General features: G+C 40.6%; 1 long non-coding RNA gene across 1 annotated transcript in view; it reads right to left on the reverse strand.

Moving 5' to 3' along the window:
• Positions 1 to 22,870, reverse strand: part of LOC132016638 (uncharacterized) — a 223,481-nt gene that overhangs the window by 73,901 nt on the left and 126,710 nt on the right. The gene's annotated exons all lie outside the window — the stretch shown is intronic.

Here is a 22,870-nt window from a genome sequence, read left to right on the forward strand (position 1 = left end):
TTCACTTTCAGTTGAAAGGGCCAACTTGATGCTGACACTTGAGATTTCTGCAATGCTCAGCTACTGCCTCATGGATGCTATAGTGGATGAATCATAACAATAACAATTATTATTATGCTATAGAAAGAGGTTTCCTCTTTAGAGGCTACCAAATAGAAACTATCATAATATGTGGGGATGAGGTCAAGAGATATCACCGTCTGATAACAGACTGAATGAGTCAGGGCATAGTTGATGAGCTCAGACATTTCCTGGACATATTTCAGGGCCCTTCCCAGAAATAACCCATTATCCATTGTGATGGGTGCCAGAATCATTCTCCCAGGCACGTTAGATAAACTCTACGTGGAAGCTGCTGGCTCCATGCCAGCCTCCTTTATAATGAGAGGGTTTAGTATATCCTTAATAATAAGAGGGATTGCAGAGGAAGAAGGGTTGGAGGATAAGAATTGCAGCCTCTTGGGGTGCCTGGGTGGCTGAGTGGGTTAAAGCCTCTGCCTTCAGCTCAGGTCATGATCCCAGGGTCCTGGGATCGAGCCCCACATCAGGCTCTCTGCTCAGTGGGGAGCCTGCTTCCTCCTCTCTCTCTGCCTGCCTCTCTGTCTACTTGTGATCTCTGTCAAATAAATAAATAAAATCTTCAAAAAAAAAAAGAATTGCAGCCTCTTGGGGAGAGGGACAGGACGCTTTGGTTAACAAGAGGGATATGCCCACTGTGCCCAGCAGAGGGCAGCAGAACCAGACTACTCAGGCAGGTTGCCCCTGTGACCCTATGATCCCGCGGCAACTGCTGTGAACATCAGTGCTCCAGGAGACCAGGACCACAAAGGGTAGTCCCTAAAAAGGATACAGCTAAAGTGGAAAAGGAAGTTTGGGGAAAGAGATTTCCTTCCCAGTGATGATATTCTTCCCTAAAATCAATCCATGGTCCAGCCTTCTGGAAAATGAATCTTCCAAAGCCTGGCCATTCCAAGAGGACAGTCAGAATAGAGATTTTGATCATGCAAAGCTGAAGACTAGAACATAAACTCCTAATGTCTCCATCAAGATAGAAACAATTCATTAAATTCAGCCTGAAACAGTCACTCATGCTTCCCTATATATGCCCCAACAGATTTACCGTCACATTGCCTGTGCCACCAATGTCCACCACCTCCACTATAAAGAGCGATAATATAAACACCTTGCTCTCATATTCCCAACAGAGGTCCTGTCTTCCATCTTCTTTTCTAGAAGGTCAGTGTTCTTACTCAGAGGGTGGTGAGTATAGGCAATATGCTCAGAAAGGGTCTGCTTCATTGCCTCCTGTTCTTCTTCGGTTAAGCCAGAGATGACGGAGTATAGTTGAATTTTACTGCCCTTGAAAAATAGCAAGACTCCTTACACCGCACTTGCAGAGATAGGATCAAGGACAGCATACCACTAAAAATTACTGCTAATGAGATGACTGTCCCAGAGGGTCGGGGCAGATGCTCAGATGCTTAAAGGAAATTGTGGCTAGTTTTGTTATCAAAAAATGTAAGTCTATCGAGGCAAAAATATTGATGTCAATGTATTTCCAGTCCTTCCCCTAGCCCTGGAAACTAAAGAAGGTTCTGCCTTTTTCTTTTCAGTTTCTTCCTTTCTCACGGTCCTCCCAGCAGGCTCCTGTTTTAGGGTCTCTCGTGAGGCAGAATTGGGAGGAGAATAACTCAGAGAAACTCACAGATCAGGCTGAAGGAGGATGTCCAAATCTGTGTTTTAGAAGAGAGAGGCCCAGAAGCAGCTGTGGAAGGGGAGTGGGTGGGTGAGGACATGGGGATTCTAAGAAGTGTTTCTGTGAGTTACAGCCTTTCCTGACATGAAAAAAAAGAAATGGTGCTCGACTGTGTTCATTTGGTGCAAGTCCTCTTTGAGAATGAAGACCCTATGAATCATAATTCCAATAGAATTATGGAAGACACTAACATAATTCTGCCTCTTCCTTTGAACAATGATTTGCATAATTTGAGTAGGTTATCCTGTAGCTCATGAGGAGTGTGGAAAATTACCTAACTCACAGAATCTCAGCATACCAAAAACCAAGCAAATCAAAAGCCAAAAATACTTATCAAAACCCTCTCATTTCTGATCTTCATTTCCATGTTGTTGCACCTAAAGCTTTTAAGAATCATCTTTGCTGCTTGAAAACTATTGGAGATATTTCCACTCCATCGCTCTTGGAAAGTTCTTTTTTCTAGGGACCGTTAGCTTTACTATCTCTTTACACAGCTTGAGGCTGTCCTCTAAAAGCTCTTGCTATGACCCAGACTGACCAGGCTGATGCCTTCTTATAATGATGCCTCCCCCACAGACAGCCAGTGATCTTGGTTTGGTGACTTTTTCTGTCCTTTTCACTTCCATAATTGAAGGCATTTAAAGAAGAATACAGTTGCTGGGTGTTATTACAGATCCAAGGCCCAAAGGCACTTAATCAATTAAATGTTACATGTGGATTTAGGGTGACACCCGAGTAACAGCCATGGGGACAAGAGTGGCTTTTCCTTCTTAAAAAAGGAAAACAAACAGAAGAGGTAACATTACCTAGAGAAAATCTCCTGGTTACAGATAGAATTTTGATATCTGAGCAGCTGGGATTTCCTCTCTCTCTCCCAGATTTTTTTTTTCATTGGAGGAAGATGAGGGCAGAGATAACTGAGAGGAGCTGGAATTCACTGGGGAAATTATCTCAGAAACCAGCTATGGATGAAGGCACCACAGAAGCAGGTCCCCATGTAACCATGGTGACAAGCAGAGGAAGGAAGTGGTGGGAAGAGGAGGGAGCAAAGAGCCAGTGCAGTTGGAGGGCAGGAGTGAAGGTTGGGAAGGGAGGGGACACCCAGGTCAACATGGCGAGTGACAGGAGCTTTTAAGCTAAATTCAGGGTGTTGTTGTTGTTGTTGTTGTTTTAAAGATTTTATTTATTTATTTGAGAGAGAATGAGTGAGAGAGAGCATGAGAGAGGAGAAGGTCAGAGGGAGAAGCAGATTCCCCAAGGAGCTGGAAGCCCGATGCGGGAGGAGATCCTGGAAGTCTGGGATCATGACCTGAGCCGAAGGCAGTCGCTCAACCCACTGAGCCACGCAGGTGCCCTTAAATTCAGGTTTTTAAAAGAAGAAAGAATTTGTGACTGCAATTAACTAGGAAGGCAGGATGTGTGTTACATTATGGATTCCTTTTACATTTAGAAAATGCTTTAAATGTTTCTAGAGTTTAGCTATTTTAACAAAGCGAGATTAGGAGGGAACAGTGGAAAGTTGTGGTTGGGTTGGGGTGGGGTTGGGGAGGATTGGAGGAGAAAGGAGTGCACACTCAGAACTACCCAGAAGCCCAGAGACTGCGGGCATCTAGAGTCAACACAGCACCCGGCTGCCTCCTGGTGGCAGCTGTCTTCCAAGAGATTCCCTTACCGAGGCTGAAGTGGAAAAACCAACCCCGGAAGTCCAGGATGCCCACAAGCAGCAAATGTAAATACAGGATGCCTGTTAATTTTGCATGCAGCAAATAGTATCTTAGTAGGCTTATGTTCCGTGGCAACCCACTAATTAAATGTCTTCTTGTTCTCTCATCCCCAGTATGTTTAAAAAAGAAAGGAGAAAGACAAGGAGGGCTAAAAGGAAGGGAGGGAGGGAGAGAGGATCTGAACATGCCATGATTCGTTTCTATTTACTGACACACACTCCATTCCTGCTCGCTCCTCTCTCTCTCTCACCATCACAGAACTTCCCCTAACTATTTCCTACTCAGTGTCTTCAAGCAATCCCATCAGAGCAAAACCACACGCAATCAAACCAAACCTCTCTGATTCCTACAAGCTCAGGCTGTCTTTTCCTGGCGACTACCCATGTGTGACGACCTCGCCTCCTGCCTCACCTGGAGCCTTCACACTGACCTCACTAAGCGTTCTTGCAGCTGCCAGTTGCTCCTGCGGGATCCATACCCGTACCAGTTGACCCCACCTCCGAGCTCCCTGAGGGCACTTTTCTCAGGTCTTTTTTTTTTTTTTTTTTTTTTAAGATTTTATTTACTTATTTGACGGACAGAGATCACAAGTAGGCAGAGAGGCAGGCAAAGAGAGGGGGAAGCAGGCTCCCTGCAGAGCAGAGAGCCCGATGTGGGGCTCGATGTGGGGCTCGATGTGGGGCTCGATGTGGGGCTCGATCCCGGGACCTTGGGACCATGACCCAAGCCAAAGTCAGAGGCTTTAACCCACTGAGCCACCCAGGCGCCCCAACTTTTCTCAGCTCTTTGTCCATGATTAATGCACAACTCTTAAAGTGCCCACCAATTAAGTGGCAGATATCAATAGATTCCATCACAGCAATACTTCAAAGAAGTGTTTTACAAAACAGATTGATTCTATGGTTCGGCAGTGGTACTGATGTTCTCTGATGGACTTTTCTCACTCATGCCTCCTCAGCTCTGGCCCTAACCAAGCACCACTACAGAAAAAAAAAAAAAAACACACACACACAAGAAAAGAAATGGGTTCACACATCATTTGGGTTAAGGTGCTAAAAGCATCCTGTATTATTTGAGGATTTGTGTGTTTTACTGTATGGATGTCACAACTCAGTGAAAGATAAAATATTAAGTGGGCCGCCCAGAGTAATTCATAACCACATCATCCCTTTTTATTCCTTCCTAACAATGATCAGAATCTAGTGTTTATGTTGATTCATTTACTGCCTGTCTTCCCCCTCGATCAGAGTTGGCAAAATGATGACCCATTGTCCAAATTCAGCCACCATCTGTTTTTGTAAATTAAGTTTTATTGGAACTCAGCCATGTCTGTTCATTGACTATTGTCTGTGGTTGCTTTTGGGCTACAACAGCAGAGTTGAGTAGTTATGACAGAGATTTCATGGCCCCACAAAACCTAAAATGCTTACTATCCAAGCAAAATTTGACAACCCCTGACATTTGGCAACTGTAAGTTTCATGAGGGTAAGAACTGTGTTGGTCTTGCCTGTCTCTATCTTCAGGGTCCAAACAGTGCCTGGCCCAAACTCAGCAACCCTTCAATAAATGTTGGCTCCCCATTATGCCTTCTGCCAACTTACCCCTACTGCAGTCTCCTAGTTGCTCATCAGAGCCTGGATCCTGGCCAGGTGCCTACAAACTAGAGGTTCTTGCCATCTGCCATCCCTTCCTAGCCCTGCCTTCTTACTCTGTACCTCCAACTGGTGCTCCTGAAAAGTGATCTGATCACAACCCACAAGCCCACACCACAAATCTTCCTCTTGTTTGTGGCCATCAGAACCATGTTTTGTAATCAACAGTTACGTGGCCAATCCATTCTTTATAATCATGAAGGCATTCCTATTTAAAATTTCATTCTTTTATGATTCAGCTTCTTGACAACATACTTATTTAGGTCTTTTTCTATTCTAAAAATGATATACAAGTGTAACATAAAATTTTGGAAATACAGAAAATAAAAGGAAACATCACCAAAATACAACCACTTTCATCATTTTGATGTAGTTTCTTTCCATTCTTCTATCTTCCTGAGTTTCTTTCTTTTTGTTGTTGTTGTTGTTTTTTGGTTTTTTGGGCTTTTGGGGGGTTCTTTTTTTTTTTTAAAGCACACTTGTTTAAAACAACAAAAAATGTCTGAAGGCAATTTTTTTCTCTTGCATTATAAAAGCATTTTTATATGCACATTCTTCGTAAATTATTATTTTTAGTACCTGCACAATATTACATTGAATGAGTATATTTATGAAATATTTCCCTATTATCAAAAAACATATTTTTTTTAGATTTTATTTATTAATTTGACAAAGAGAGAGAGAGATCACAAGGAGGCAGAGAGGCAGGCAGAGAGAGAGGGGGAAGCAGGCTCCCCACTGAGCAGAGAGCCCTATGTGGGGCTTGATCCCAGGACCCTGAGATCATGACCTGAGCTGAAGGCAGAGGCTTTAACCCACTGAGCCACCCAGGCGCCCCGTCAAAAAATATTTTTAATATATCCAGATTTTTATAACCCCCCCCCAAAAATTATGAACATCTTTATCCATGTAGCTTTCTTTCCCCTACCTTTTGGATTAACTCCTCAAGTCAGATATCCAGAAGCAGAATTACTGGATCAAAGGATTTTGTTTTGTTTTTTTGTTTGTTTGTTTGTTTTTGATACGTATTGTCATCATCACTTTTTAAAAGGCATAAAAATCTCTGGATAAAGTTCTCAAAGTAAATATACTCATAATCTTCTTTCCTGTACCCCAAATCCATAAGAATGAGATAATATATTAAGATATATATTTATACACTATTCTCAAAACCCAAGAGAAATATCTCAGTGGCTCAAAACAGAGAGTAAAACTTAAACAATGAGGAAAGTGTTAAGTCACAGGAACTGAAGATGGAACTGGAGCCAGGCAGGCAGGAGTGGGGTTAAATACCTCCTAGAAAAAGCTAGAATGCACCTTCTGTAACAAGAACTTGAGCTGGGCTTCCCACCCAAGAAAGGTGGGTGATATCGCTCCATCCATGCATCTAGAATTGTTGCAGTAACACACTACTTACTCAGGGCCAGTGTCCATAGCAGAGTCCCTTTCTGGTCCATACCATGTGAATAGTAGAGAATTGTCTCTCTAGAAATGGGGAGTGCTGAGCTGAACTACAAATATATGACATTGTTTGAATCAGGTCAACCTATAAGACCAAGGCTAAGGCAGCTAAGAAATTACCTCACAGAAAAGGCAGGTATAGAAGAAAATTCCCACACAATATGGAATTTCCAGGAAAAGTTTAAAAACACGTTTAGGGGGCGCCTGGGTGGCTCAGTGGCTAAAGCCTCTGCCTTTGGCTCAGGTCATGATTCTAGGGTCCTGGGATCAAGCCCGCACCCGGCTCTTCACTCAGTGGGGAGCCTGCTTCCCCCTCTCTCTCTGCCTGCCTCTCTGCCTACTTGTGATCTCTCTGTCTGTCAAATAAATAAATAAAATCTTTTAAAAAAATAAAAAATAAAAATAAATAAAAACACACTTATTTCAATAAAAGTAGTCACAAAAGAGAGATTTATATCCTGAGGTGACAGAGATACAAGAATCTGAAAAGAAGTTTGAAATGAAGCTGTCTGAAACCTTCAGAGAAAAAAATAAGATAACATTAATAAAATCAATAGGATATTCTAAAACTGGAATAGGTAAATAATGAAAAGAATATTAAAAAAAACTCATCCACCTCCCCACCCCGCACTTAAAAGCCACACCAGTCCTTAAAGGAACTGTACTTCACTACATTGACAGAAGAGGGTGATCTTGAACAAGCAATGGCAAATTACTTTATATCCCATGACAAGAAATTAAGCACCATAAATTCACACAAAGCTACTGGGGGGGGGGGGGGGAGAAAACAACTAAGATAAAAAATAGCTCAGCTGAAGAAAATGTTTACCAAAAATCAACCACAGAGTAATCACAAAACACAAAATTCCAAATGGAATTAATATCTTTAAATAAACATCTGAAAATATGAAAAATTACCTTAAATCAGAAATTCAAAATCCAAGAACAGAAATGGACAAAGTGATAGATGATAGATAGATAGATAGATAGATAGACAGATTGATCAAAGTTAGGTAAGAAAAGACAAAATCATCTTAGGAATGAAAGCTCTATTACAAGTACCCAATGGAGAAGAGACTCAAATGAAATTTTAATAGAGTATTGAGGAGTGGCAGGAAGATAAACAAGAAAATGATATAAAATAAAGAAAGAAGTAAAAAGATTCAGAGAGAAAGTGGTTGAAATGGAAGACAAAAAAATTAAGGATATAGATCATCCTAACCCCTGAAGAAGACAAGAAACACCGGAATAAAACTTGTATTTAAACCTACAATCCAGGGGCACCTGGGTGGCTCAGTCGTTAAGCATCTGCCTTTGGCTCAGGTCATGATCCCAGGATTCTGGGATCCAGCCCCACATCGGGTACCCTGTGAGGCAGGAAGCTTGCTTCTCCCTCTACCATTCCCCCTGTTTGTGTTCCTTCTCTCTCTGTGTCTTTCTCTGTCAAATAAATAAGTAAAATCTTTAAAATAAATAAATAAGTAAACCTACAATCCAAAATGGAGCCATATACCATGTTCAGGTACTAGAAGATTCAACATTATTAAGATGTCAGTGTTCCTCAGACTGGACTATAGACTTGTCTATGAAAAACTCTTTGTTTCTCCTTTCTTCTCATACTTAAATTCAGTGTTGGGTATTAGAAGTGTGGCTCTGTTCCAACACCCACTAACTCTCCAATACCAGCTGAGTGTCCTATAGCTGAACTCAGTTCTGTACTACCTGCAGTTAGCATTAGATCCACAAATTAAGAGCTCAGTACCACAAGATTGTCCCCACTTCTGATGCCTATTTAAGTACCAGATTATCTCTTATACTTCTGACCAACAACCTGCTATCAGGGTTCCTGTAACTCCTTCCTCAGGTATGATAACTTGCTGGAACAGGTCACAGATATCAGGGAAACACTTACGATATTTAGTATATAACAAAAGACATGATCAAAGACACAGAGGAACATCCAGGTAAAGAGATGCATGGGGCAAAGTCTGGAAGTTTCCCATATGTAGGGAGCCCCTGTCTCTGTGGAGTTGGAGTGTACCACCCTCCCAGTACATGGATATGTTCGCCAACCCAGAAACTCTCCAAACCCTATACTTTTGGGATTTTTATGGAGGTTGTATTGTGTAGACATGATTGATCATTAATTTAATCTCTAGCTCCTTCCACTTTCTCAAAGAATGGTGGGCAGGTCTGAAAGTTCAAATCTTCTAATTGCGGTTACATCTTTCTGGTGACCAGCATGCATCCTGAAGCCATCCAGGAACCCACAGAGTCACCTCACAAAAAAACATTCCTATTGGGGCACCTGGGTGGCTCGGTCAGTTAAGCAGTTAAGTGTCTGTCTTTAGCTCAGGTTATGATCATGGAGTTCTGGGATCAAGCCACATTGGGCTCCATGCTCAGCGAGGAGACTGCTTCTCCCTCTCCCTCTGCTCCTCCCCTGGCTCATGCTCTCTCTCTCTCTCTCTCTCTCTAAAGCTCTCTATCAAATAAATAAATAAAACCTTTAAAAAACAAAACAAAAAAACATTTCTACCACCCAGGAAATCCCAAGAGATTTAGGGGATTTATGTTAGAAACCAAGATCAAAGACTAAATGTTATAGCAGAATATGCTACTTGTGCTCTCAACACTTAAGAAATTGCAAGGGCTTTAGGATCTCTGTGCCAGGAACGAGGGACAGAAATATATATATATATGTATATATATATATATATTTTTTTCCTATTATTTCACAAGACTCAGTATTGTTAAGATACCAGTTCTCTCCAAATTGAAATATGACTCAATCCCAATCCAAATCTCCATAAACTTTACTGTAGGACTTGATAAGCTTATTTCTAAAACTCATACAGAAATGTAAAAACCTAGAAAAGCCAAAACAAAAGAAAAGAACAAAGTTGGAGGACTTACAATACTTGATTTTGAGCCATAAGCAAGAAGAGTGGCATTCAATAGGATATCACATCATATCTGTTAGAATGGCCATCATCAAAAAGATAGGAGATAACACATGCTGGCATGCATGTGAAGAAAAGGAAACCCTTGTGCACTATTGATGGGAATGTAAATTGGTGCAGCCAGTTTGGGAAAACAGTACGTAGGTCCTCCAATAATAATAATAATAATAATGGAGAGAGAGAGAACTACCATATGATCCAGCAATTTCACTCCTCAGAATATATCAAAAGGAAACAAAAACACTAACTTGAAAATATATCTGTACCTCCATGTTCATACCAGCATTATTCACAATAACCAAGACATGAAAACCGCCTAAGTGTCCACTGATGGATGACAGGATAAAGTCGTGGTATATATACCCATACAATGGAATATTATGTAACCTTAAAAAAAGAGGACATTCTATCATTTATGACAACATGGATGGACTTAGCATTACCCCAAGTGAAATAAGTCAGACAGAGACAAATAAATACTGTAAGATCTCACTTATATTTGGAATCTGAAAAAACAACCAAACTTACAGAAAAAGAGATCAGATTTGTGGTTACCAGAGGTGGGGAAGGGAAAAGGAGGGTTTGAAGGAAGACTGTCAAAAGGTACAAACTTTCAGTCATAAGATAAATAAATACTAGAGATATCACTACAACACAATGGCTATAGTCAGCACTGCTAGATGATGTATAGAAAAGCAGTTAAGAAAAGTAGTGTTGGGTCGTCAGGAGGAACAAGAGAAATGACCGCTGGGGCTGCCATCTTCCAGTCCACCCCCCCTTCCTTAACCCTAGACTCTCCCGCCAAAAGGGTGTACACCCAGGTCACATCTCCATAGGTAACCCGATACCTATGCAGGAAACAGGAGTATCAGGAGCCCTCACCCCATACCTTCTGATCACCAAATATGGATGTGAGCCCATGCCCTACCTTGGCCCGAGCCCCCCCCCCCCCAACTTCCTCCCAGTGTGACTTCCCCCACTCCCCTTTCCAGAGTCCAGGAACCTCGCCTGAGGGTGCCCACCCCCTCCCGGCGTGACTTTCCTGGCTCCCCTTCTCCTGAGCCCTGAAACTTCACCAGAGGATGCCTTTAATAAATCTTGCCTTGCGCCTACCTCACCTAGTGTTGTGTTTACATCGCCTGCAAAACCTTACAAGTAGAGCCTAAGAGTTCTCATCAGGGGGATAAATCTTTTTCCTTTCTTTTTATTTTATCTATGAGATAATGGATGTTAACTAAGCTACCGTGGTAATCATTTCATGATATATGTAAATCAACCATTATACTGCATACTTAAACTTCATGCAGTGATGTATGTCAATTATTTCCTAATGAAACTGGGGGGGGGCACCTGGGTGGCTCAGTGGGTTAAAGCCTCTGCCTTCATCTCAGATCATGATCTCAGGGTCCTGGGATTGAGCCCTGCATCGGGCTCTCTGCTCAGCAAGGAGTCTGTTTCCTCCTCTTTCTTTGCCTGCCTCTCTGCCTACTTGTGATCTCTGTCTGTCAAATAAATAAATTAAATCTTAACCAAAAAAAGGTATACTTAGGTTGATCTAAAAAATAAATAAATAAAACTGGAGGTGGGGGAACTGCTTCAAAAAAAAAGGAAAGAAACAGTGGTACTGGCATAAGACTTGACAAATAGATAAGTGGAGAAGAATAGAAGATCTTAAAATAGACCCACACATATATGGTCAATTGATTTTTTATTAAGGTATTAAGGGAAAGAATTATCTTTTCAATAAATGGCGCTAGAAATACTGAAAATCCATGTGAAAAAAATAAACCTCAACTATTACTTTATATCATGCATAAAAATTTAAGATGAATCATAAATCTAAATATAATATTTAAAAATATAGGGCACCTGGGTGGCTCAGAAGGCTAAAGCCTCTGCCTTCAGCTCGGGTCATGGTCCCAGGGTCCTGGGATCGAGGCCCACATTGGGCTCTCTGCTCAGCGGGGAGCCTGCTTCCCCCTCTCTGTCTCTGCCTGCCTCTCTGCCTACTTGTGATCTCTCTGTCAAATAAATAAATAAAATCTTTTAAAAAAATAAAATAAAATAAAAATATAAACCTGGTAAAAAAAAATATAGTAGAAAATATTTGTGACCCTGAGGTAAGCAAAGATTTCTTAGATTGGGCACAAAAAGCACAAAATATAAAAGGAAATTGATAAATCAGGCTTCATTAAAATTATAAACTTTTGCTCTTTCAAATACACCATTGGAAAAGAAATAGATAAGTCATGTGATGGGATAAAATATTCATATACATATATAGGACCAAAGAATTATATCCAGAATATATAAATAATTCTTTTAACTCAGTAATGAGAAGATAAATTACTTCATTTTAAAAACTGGAAAGGAATGAAGATTGGAAAGGAAGAGTCTTGGAAAAGCTGATGTGGAGTCAAGCCAAAGTCAGGGTCCTCTTGATAGAATGGGCTCAACTAAGTCCCTCTGCCATGTTCAGTCATTGGAGGGAGCAGCCCTGGGAAGCAGGTCCCAACACAATGGAGGCAGTAGAAGCAGAAAGGGCAGAGGTTGTGGCCAGCTAGGGAATTTTGCTCTTCACAGTAGAAAATACAGGTGGTATATTTTCATAGCCACCCTATCCTCTTTCTCTACCTTCTAGTCTTCTTGGCCTTTGATCTCCCAAGCATCATTTTTCTCTGAGCTTCTTATTCCTCCTCTATAAAATCAAGAAGATGGTACCAAACCTTATGCATTTTCCTACCATCTGACAAAGATGAGGAACCCCAGCTCTCCAAGAGGCCCCTTTGAAATTTTACAGCAGAAAAATACTATTGTCACTATTGTTAGGGCCCATCCCTTTTCTCTAGCCCCAGAGCTCCTAGCATGGTGTGTACCCATCCATCTCAGGGAATTCTGTCCCTTACATTCCTAATAAGCTGCTAGAATGCAGAAAATCCCACATTACACCATCAGCAAATTCCATGTGTGTGTTTCGCTCGCAGCTTTTAAATGTTTTAAGCAGCTTCCTTCCTTCCTTCCTTCCTTTCTTTCTTCTTCCTTTTTTTGGAAGACTTGGCAATTCTATCATAAACAATTTTCTGAAGATTCCTGTGGCCTACATGTGCTGTTAACCTTTGAAGTTGCTATAGGAACCAGTGTTTTTAAAACAAATTATTTATGTAAAGGAAAAAGAGACTTTGATACCTGTCTCAAAGAAAAACGAATGAGGCATTGGAAAGTATTTTTAAAAAATTAAAAACCTGAACACAGTAGTAACAAGAAGAGCTTTTCATTCTGCACTTAAATTGTACTAATGGAAAGCTTGCAGAAATTCTACTACATGAGGAATCAGAGCCCTTACTTCTATGAACAAAGTCAATTAGTACTAGATGGATGGATGAATGGATGGATGGATGGATGAATAATGGGATACAAGGTAACCATGATACAGTGTTGGATAAACTGATCATGCTTTACTCCTCATTTGGGTTGTGGGAATTAGAGGGGTTCTTTACCCGATGATTAACTACTGATCCCAGATTTCCATCAGTTCTCTTCCTTAAACCTTGAGATATTTCACTATGAATCACACATTCAAATTTCAGAAACCTATTTCTGGGCTGTAGGTGTTTAAAAGTCATACTATGTCATACTATGAACCAGCTCAAGAAAGCCAATGATAATATATGACTATAGGCCAGAGGCTTCTTGCCAAACAAATTTTTTTCACCCACTATAACCAGGTATTACTATCTCTCAAGTATAATACAAGATCACATTAATTTTTAATGTCCACATTTGAATGACTGGAACCACTGAGATCATTGCTAGATCTCAAGAGTTTGTAGCGGACACAGGAATGGTGAATCCCAGGTCATCCTTCAGGGAAGGATTTTTTTGGCTGCTAGGACTGTTGTTAGCAAGGAAACTTCAGTTGTCAGCTCCTTCAGGGTCAGCTTCAGCAACAGAGGCCACAGCTTTCCTAGGACAGCTTATACCCCATGATGGATGGAAGCAGGGATAGAAAGTCCCAGCCATTTCAGCCCAATGTGAGACAACTTGGATGCTTTTGGTTGCCTGTAGGTTTGTTTGAGGCCATTGGGCCTACATCTCAGTTCACCTTCTTTCTCAACCCAGTACAGCTTTCTTTTCCCCTTCTGAGTGTGTTGATCTCAAAGACACTTCCTAGTAAAAGTTCTGCACACTAAACTCCATCTCAGTTTTCTGCTTGACAGAGGAACCAATCTACAACAGTTCCTAACCCCTGCCAATTTTATTGCCAAATAAAATTCTGCCCAGTGAAATGTAAATTTCAGATAAGCGATGGATAATTTTTTTAGTGTAAGTATGTCCCAAATATTTTTATGGCTCTACTCCCTTGAATGTCTAGTATAGTATTCGGCTTAAGTTAATACATGTTAAATGAATGAGAGTGTTAGGATCCTGTCTTAAAACAGAGTGCCCTGTCACACAAGGAAGAAGTCAGAGGTGGGCAATGGTCCCCTACTATCCATTATGCAAGTGTTTCTCAAAATGCCCACAGGTAAACAACATCCCAATGACCTGGAGGTGCTGGTTACAAATACAGATTCCCAGGCCTCACCTGATTAACTGAACAAGGCTCTCTGTGGTTGATCCCTAGAAATCCTCATTTGTAGCAAGCTACCCAGGTGATTCTTCTGCCTCCTGGAGTTTGAGAACCTTCTACATTGAGAATGGTGACATTGAACTAGAAAGACCAGTTTCATCTAAATTGAGAAGGTCTCTCCCTGTGGTCACCAAAGAACTGGAGAGAGAAGGGGATCACCCTTCTCTCTTTCCCACTTGTCTACTTGCTTTCCCTTTCCTCAAATCTCCTTTAAATGGAAAGGAAGTTCTCGGATAAGGCTGATCATAAACTCTGGGAGAAGTGGCTTATAAGGATACTGATTTTATTTATTCAACATAGTATTAGAAGTCCTAGCCACAGCAGTCAGACAAAAAGAAAGAAAGAAAAGGCATTTCATTGGTAAGGAAGAAGTAAAATGTTCACTATTTGCAGATGACATGATACTACTTTTTGAAAACCCTAAAGACTCCACTAAAAGCTACCAGAACTGATAGCATGAAGTCAGTAAAACCACAGGATATGAAATTAATACAGAAGTCTGTTGCATATCTATACACTAATAATGTAGTAGCAGAAAGAGAAATTTACAAAACCATCCCATTTATAATTGTACCAAAAATAATAAAATACTTAGGAATAAACTTAAGCAATGAAGTAATAGACCTGTACTCCAAAACTATTATTTTTTTTAAATACTGATATACTAAATCAGAGACTCTGAGAGTAATATGCTAAGCACAGCAGGGCCTCAGAAAAGCCTAAAAAATAGGCGTTAGGGAAGAGAGGGCTTTGAATGGTGGGCAGTGTTTACATGGGCAGATTGGATAGGTTTGAGCATTCTAGAATTCAAAAATCTTAGAAGCAGGAGAAGCATGACGGGGAGGGGGGACACTTATTGTTAGAATGCTCCTAGATACAAGAATCTGGGTGGCAGGTTCAGGAACATTCCTTCCTAGATATAACACATAGTGTCAAGTTTCTGCTGCCAGATGCCCCCGTGGAAATAAGCAAGAGGAATCTTCCTTTGGCGTTTGATCAGATCTCAAATGGGTCAATGTTCCAAATGCTCATCTGCTGGGAGTTCACAGACTGGTGCCCTAAGCGGTGGGACACTGAGTTCTTAAAGCTCGCATATTGATACCTTTGGTGGAGTCCTCCTCACACAAAACTTTATTCTCTTCCCCACAGGGTGAAGGTGGGTGGGATGAGGGAATGGTTTCCCCAGATGCCAAACGGTGCCACAAAATTCTCCTCTCCCCATCTCTATTTTATCTCGTAAGGAACACTAGGATTCATAGGTCAGAGGCATCTCTACCTATGGGGTTTGTGAAAGGTGATCTGGGTCTAATGAAAAAGAAGTCACCTCTGTGGAGGGGTGAGGTGAGGGCTGTCCCTCTCTGCACACACTTGGCTAAAGCAGCAGGTGCATGTTGGGGAAGAATAAAAACCAGATTGGAAAACTGACAATGGTTTGCCAGCCATGGAATGCTAAGAGTTACCGATTATCTTCTCAGCACATCTTTCTAGACTAATTTTATTCTTGTCATTCACGTCTTGGTTCACAAGTCACCTCTTCAGAGAGGCCATTCCTAAGCACCCATTCTAAAATCCCTCCTTCCCTGCTCTGTCCCTCCATCACGTCACACTGCTTTATTCTTTTTAGAGTACTACTCATATTTAAAATTACGTTGCTCATTTACTTGTTTTCCTGTTTGTTATCTTTGCCCTCACGAGAATGTAAATTCCATGGGAAGCAGGTCTATCTCTGTTTTGTCCACAGCTGTAATCCCTGCTTCACATTATTCCAACATTTTTAGTATATACTGGATAAAATATGTGTTGAATGAATGATTGTACTTATATTTTCTTTTCATTAAATGTTGTGATTAGGGGCGCCTGGGTGGCTCAGTGGGTTAAAGCCTCTGCGTTTGGCTCAGGTCATGATCACGTGGTCCCGGGATTGGGATCGAGCCCCTGAATTGGGCTCCCTGCTCAGCGGGGAGCCTGCTTCCTCCCCTCTCTCTCTGCCTGCCTCTCTACCTGCTTGTGATCTTTCCGTCAAATAAAAAAAAGAAAATCTTTTAAAATAAATAAATAAAAAATAAATGTTGTGAATATTTGTTAATCTACACCAGAAACATAAGCATAAATGCTATAATGCTAGAAGGGGCCCATAGCCTGTACCGTTCCTCAGAATCCCTATGGACTCTGTTGCAAATCTTGCACTACATTTGAAAAGTCACTGACAAGGTCAATGAAGAAAAAGACAAAAGTTGAGAATTCACAGAGTCTTTCTTGAGTGGTAGCACAGGGTTTTCTGATTTGATATTTAAGGGAAAATCAGCAAGTCAGTCTATATCCAACATAAATCCAAGAGTTGAAAGATAATAATTACTCATTTTCATTTTAAAATCTTTAGTATAAAAAACCGTTAGACAGATGGATGTAGTTCACTTAAATTTTATCTCTGAAAAAAACAGATGTAACTGAGCTTCTCTAATGAATAAAAACTTATTTTAACACTAAATAAAACTTGCCACAAGCTGCATATCCAATGGAGTATTTGTCAAAATTTAGGTGGAAAAGAATTAAATTCAATTAATCACCAAGAATTCAGAGTTCAGTCAAGGAGAGAAGAACAGGAAGAAGAATGTTAAGAGCTGTTACATGTTAATGAAGTCTGTGCACCTCTTCCCAATATGTAAGATTATAATATTCAAAATTTTAGTTATCTGCATCTCTGGGTTTAATTCTCCTATGTTTTGAATGCCACAAAAGTTCGTTTCTTCAGATCTGCAAAGAGCACAGTTTTCTAAAAATAGGCAAATAGAACCTGTAAATCCTTTACCCTTCTGAAGTCTGAGTATTTATAATTATGCCCTGCTTTTAAAAAGGAGGCAGGTACATTATCTGTGCCTTTTAAAGAAATGTTTGGTGGAATTTGGTTAAGTTTGTCGAATTTATAAGATGACTGACTAGCTTAAAGCAGGCTATTTGAGATTCTGTTAGTTATTTTGAACTTTCTGCCTTCATCTATTCATTTTTCATCCATTTCCTTCTAATGTTATTTGAGTTATTCACTGAGTATCTATGCCTATCATAGATAATGTGCCTCTGGTTCAGAGCGGCTGTGTTCCTAGCAGAAGCTAGCATAATTCATTCATTCCACAAGTGCCTGCCTACAGCAGAAACACCAGGAAACAGAGACATCTGCTTTCTTGGAACTTGCGTTTTAGTGATGAAGACAAACAGTAAATAAGATAAATAAGTAAAATAAGTACTCTGGTAGATTGTGATGGGTGCTAAGAAGAAAACTAAGTAGAGAAATGTCCATAGGACATCTGTTTATGGGTGGGACTGGGGTGGAATGGGCTTTTAAATAGCATAGCCAGAAAAGACATCAAGGAGAAAAGATGTCATTTGAGTCAAAATGGAAAGGAAGGGGAACATGCCAGGCAGATAGAAAGCACTCATGTATCGAGTACCTGAATCACAGTCAATTGATTCCTCAGTTCTCACTGTGTTTGGGATGTCTCGTCCACGTGGGGCTGATGTGTTTACACTGTAGATGGTTTGTCCCTTCTCCTAACTCTTGAATGGTGTCCTTATCCAGAGCCTATGAACAGCAGTCCTGTATGCAGCTGATGTACATATCCACATCCTCAAGAATAAATAGCTCCACACTTTCAGAAATTGGATGATACGTAAGGGTTAACACAGTAGACTGCACTGGTGACAGGTAAGCAGCAAACCTGTGGCTGTTTGGATATGGAATAGTGCTACCTGTGAGTAAAGAGGAAATGGAAGTGATCAAAGAACTCTAAAGAGAAAGCAAAAGACAGAGAAGTGTTGCTATTGGGAGTTAAGGTTTTACACGCAAACTGCAACCAAACTCCACATTATAAACTAGTTTTCTATCTCTGACTGTAAATATGTGGACTTTCCTCCATACTTATCTACTGGTCATACTCAAAAGGCATGTTGTTCCTGCAAATTGCTGCCCCAAAGGAATTCATGTTCTTTTAGCTCTCCATGACTTTGCAGGTAGGTACTCCTGACCTTTAGCCTGCTGTTAATTCTTCCAGGACTCAACTCAGAATTTCACCTTATCTGTCAAAACTCACTGAGCTGTAACCATTAAGATGGGTGCATATCACTATATGTAAATTATACCTCACATACATACACACAAAAAGTGAAAGGAAAAAACCCTCATCTCCTCTGAGTATTCAGGGCACAATCTCCCACCCTTGTCCCCTATCTCAGCAGAGTCTGGGGGTGAGCTTCCTAGAGAGCTAAGGGCCCAAAGCGAGGGATGTTAGTGTGTATGGTAGCAATCCAGGTGAATTATTACATTTTTTGCCCTTTCTACATTCCATGTTCCTCCTCTTTTTTCCTTTCAACAGTAGACAGATAATTACAGCTTCTTGAGCTTCTGTTCACTATTGTATTATTAATATTAGTATCTCTTCCATCCTCGCTAAGTTCTGGGATTCAAACTTTGCATCATAGTTCTGACGTGTCCTATCCATCCATCCATCCATCCATCCACCCATCCATCCATCCATCCATCCATCCATCCATCCATCCATCTTATAACTCTTTATAGCACAGTTCTGAACTCCCATTGCCTAGGTTGAGATCGTGGCTTCTACACCTACTGAGTAACTTTGGACAATTACTTAACTTCTCTGAACCTCAACTGACTTCAGTAGAATGGGATAGGAATAGCCTTTATTTCTATTACTGGGAGAATGAAATGGGTTAATGCATATAAAATGCATAGGTGCTACCTAGCACATAGTGAGCATTCAAAAATTGACAATGAGCATTCATTGATGAATCATTCACTGAGTATCTACCATAACAGAACTGAATTTGACACGATGGAAAGGAACAATCAGTAAGGCAGGATCCCTAACCTTAAAAACCGAGTTTATGAGGGAAGATTCCCAGGCAGGCAGATAGACAAATACAACCCAATGGATTGATCCTATGATGGGGCAAGCCCTAGGGGCCATGGGAACCCAAAGAAAGGGTCCCCAGCTGTCACTGGGAGATAAGTCAGTGAAGGCTTCCCAGAGGTGCAGTTAGTTGAGCCAAGTCCTACAATTCTGGCCTCTTTTGTTTTTTCCCTTCAGTTTCAGTATCACACTGATGTCTTTGTTTCTGACCCCAAATTCTCTGACTGATGCCCTGGACTAGCACCTAAACTTTAGCGATCTTTCTGGTTGGTGTTCTGCATCCACTGTGATTCTAAAAGGACCTAAGCCTCTTCCCCCAAGAATAGGCAAATAATGGGCGCCTGGGTGGCTCAGTGGGTTAAGCCGCTGCCTTCGGCTCAGGTCATGATCTCGGGGTCCTGGGATCGAGTCCCGCATCAGGCTGTCTGCTCAGCAGGAGCCTGCTTCCTCCTCTCTCTCTCTCTGCCTGCCTCTCTGCCTACTCGTGATCTCTGTCAAATAAATAAATAAAAAATAAATAAAATCTTTAAAAAAAAAAAAGAATAGGCAAATAAGAACAAAAACAGTGCAAGTAATATGATGATAAATAATTCCCATTTTATTCAGAATAAAAGCAAAAGCCCTTCTAAAAGCTTCTAAAGCCTACATCATCTGCCCCCATCATGTCTCTAACCTCTCTATCATGCTCTTCCTTCCTTCTTCAGCTCCAGGCATACCTTTTTGCTACTCCTTGAACATATCAGGCACACTCTCACCACAGGGCCTTTGCACTGGCACCAACCCCTATCCAAAGTGTCTTCCTTTTACATCTGCAAGGCTCATTCTCTCAGCTTTAGGTCTTTACCCACGTATCAACTTCTCAAATGACCATTCTATCTAAAATGCAAACCCTACCTCCCAGCACTTCCAAGTTCCCTTCACTTTGAGCTCTACTGTTTTTCTAAAGGCCGTATCATGTTTTCTCATTCTCCATAATGTACTTATTTACCATGTTTATTATCTCTTTACTTCACTAGGTTGTAAGCCTCAGAAGAGGAAGCATATTTATCGGTTTTATCCACTAATAGCCTATGTCAGTGGTTAGCACATTGTGGGTGCTCAATATATTAAATGAGGGGATAGTCAGGCACCTAGGTAGCTCAGTTCCTTAAGCATCTGCCTTCAGCTCAGATCATGATTCCAAGGTCCTGGGATTGAGTCCCATGTAGATAGAGCTCCCTGCTCTGCCGGGAGTCTGTTTCTCCCTCTGCCCCTCCTCCTGCTCATTATCTCAACCTCTCTCTCTCTCTCAAATAAATAAATAAAATATTTAAACAAACAAACAAACAAACAAACAAATAAATAAATAAATCTAAAAGAGGATATTCACATTAGCAGCCTAAGGAAAAGTTTATGAAGCTCCACAAGTTAGAAAGCACAAAACTACCTCTCTGCCTTTTAATTATTAAACTGCACAAGTGTTAAAAACTCATTCTGATTTTACCCTTCAGTCAACAAAGCAATAAAGGTCCTTGAACTTGCTTAATGAGTCCATGAGAATGATGGCTAATTAACGTGAAGCAGCTAGTTGCTCTGCCAAGTTAGCCGCTAGGATCACCTGAAGAGTCCAATGGAAGTGGAAAAGGTCTCTCTCTGACTACCTGCATATGTACCCACCTGTCTGTGCAAGCCCAGGGGGTATAAAAGTGGAAGGATTGCTGAGACAGCTTCTACCTTGGTGTCTTTGACGGTTCCCAGGCTCCCTCTAGGAAAGAACAACCAGGAACCAGGATTCTTAGCCTGGACCTTGGTTTGTTGGATTCTGCAAAGGCTGGTCCTAGAGCTATTTAATTAGAACACACTCTGATTCCATGCATGCTTGTGGGATAACTGGGTCTGAACCATGCTGGAGTCTTCTCTGGCCTGGTTTTCCTGGCTGAAGAGCACTCAATCTCTCTTTTTGCAGAAACTGATGTTCTGGCCACAAATCCAGAACAGATTGTACCAGTCTGACTGGGTCTGAATCAAGCTGGTCTACTTACTGGCTAATTGACTTTGAACATGTGTTTCAACCTTTTGACAATATTGAATTTTACTTGGGCCCCAAGAACACATTGACAGTTAAGAAGTACCCCATCTTTTTGTACTTCAAAATCCCTTCACCCTCTTTTTTGGAATTCCAGGAACAGCTAATCCCCCAAAAGAAGACCCTGACCTCCCAGATTCCAAGATAAAACCTGTCACCACGCTTCCCAGAACTCCCCTAGATTCATTCCCTTGTATTTACCTGCTTGTATAAAACCCCAAATCCCCTTCCCTTTCACTGAGATAGTCCTAGTCAATGAACCTTCTCCCTAGTGCAATAGCCTGAACAAAACTATCTCCTTAATGGTTGCATTTTGTCTTTCATACTTATGAGCCTCAATTTCCTCATCTGTTATTTTTTTAATTTCCTTCATTTTATTTTCATTTAAAAATTCTCTATAAGTATCTTCACAATTTGCAAAAATTAAGAAACACAGTAATTTAACATTTTTATAGAACTCTACCATGATTTTTCTTTTTTTTTAAGTAGGCTCCACACCAAACGTGGGGTTTGAACTTATGACCCTGAGTTCAAGAGTCCCATGCTCCAACAACTGAGCTAGCCAGGTACCCCTGGTGATTTCTGGTATATGAAATGACTATAGCAAAGGTTTCCAGTTCAAATGCAATAATCTAACATTATATATCTAGTTGTACGTTTCAGTTTATTCCTTTTGAAAAAGTACGTTTGTCCCACAGCATTTTCAAAATACGACCAAAATGTACTGAATCAGAGTGAACCGACTTTAAAATACTCTCCAAACATTTCTTCCATATATATGTGTATTGCTATAGTAACATATAATGTACATTATGTAGTACACAGACGTTTTTAAGCATGAAGTAAAAATAGAAATAGACATGTGATAGTTTCTTCTGATATCCCTGTGGGTTGTATTGTGTAGTCCTGAAGGACACACAGCAGACTTTAGAAACCATTGTCTTAGAAAACTAAACAGTCAAATAATTTAGGGTTTTACCTTATCTGTATTTTGCATTCCTTTCCATTAAAAAAAAAATAGATTTGGAAGTAAGTAGTAAAAAGAAAATGAGAACTAAATTTTTCCATGCCTTTGGTGGTAGATTTTACACTCTTTTTTAAAAGAGTGTGTTTACTATTCTGGCTTGAAATTTGGTAATTTGGTATTTGCTGCTTAAAATTATGTTTCACAGCATTTTTGGGGAGGAAGAAATTTTCCTCTATTCAAGATTCTTCTAGCCAAACTAAGGATTACATTTACATGAGATCAATTAACAGGAGAAAATCAAATTATTCTACAATGGATCCACACAGACATGAAATTTCAAAGACAGGCAACATGAGGCTTATATGACATCCTGAGCTAAGAAGAGGGGTAGGGATCTAGGGATAGCAAGGGGAGGAAGATCATTAACAGAAAGTGAGAGTGTTCAGTAAACAGAGGTTGCTCTGTTATGCAAATAAGTTTTTTAAATAAAGAGGAATCTCTGTTAATAACTTTTTTCCTGGTGCAGGCTCTCTTTTCCTTCCATGTAAATTTAAGCAGTTGAGGGTGAGTAAAGAGCTTTTTCTGAATTGGCTGGGTTTTGATTGCTTTTAACTCAAGATAGTCTTCACTCTAGGTGGGCCACCTTGGAGCTGCCAGCCCTTGACCCTACAGTTGCCTCCTTTGGAACTTCCCAAATGGAAAGTTGAGTTGATATTTAGTTTCCTCT

This window comes from Mustela nigripes, chromosome 4 (genome assembly GCF_022355385.1).
Source record: "Mustela nigripes isolate SB6536 chromosome 4, MUSNIG.SB6536, whole genome shotgun sequence".
NCBI classification, from domain to species: Eukaryota; Metazoa; Chordata; class Mammalia; order Carnivora; family Mustelidae; genus Mustela; species Mustela nigripes.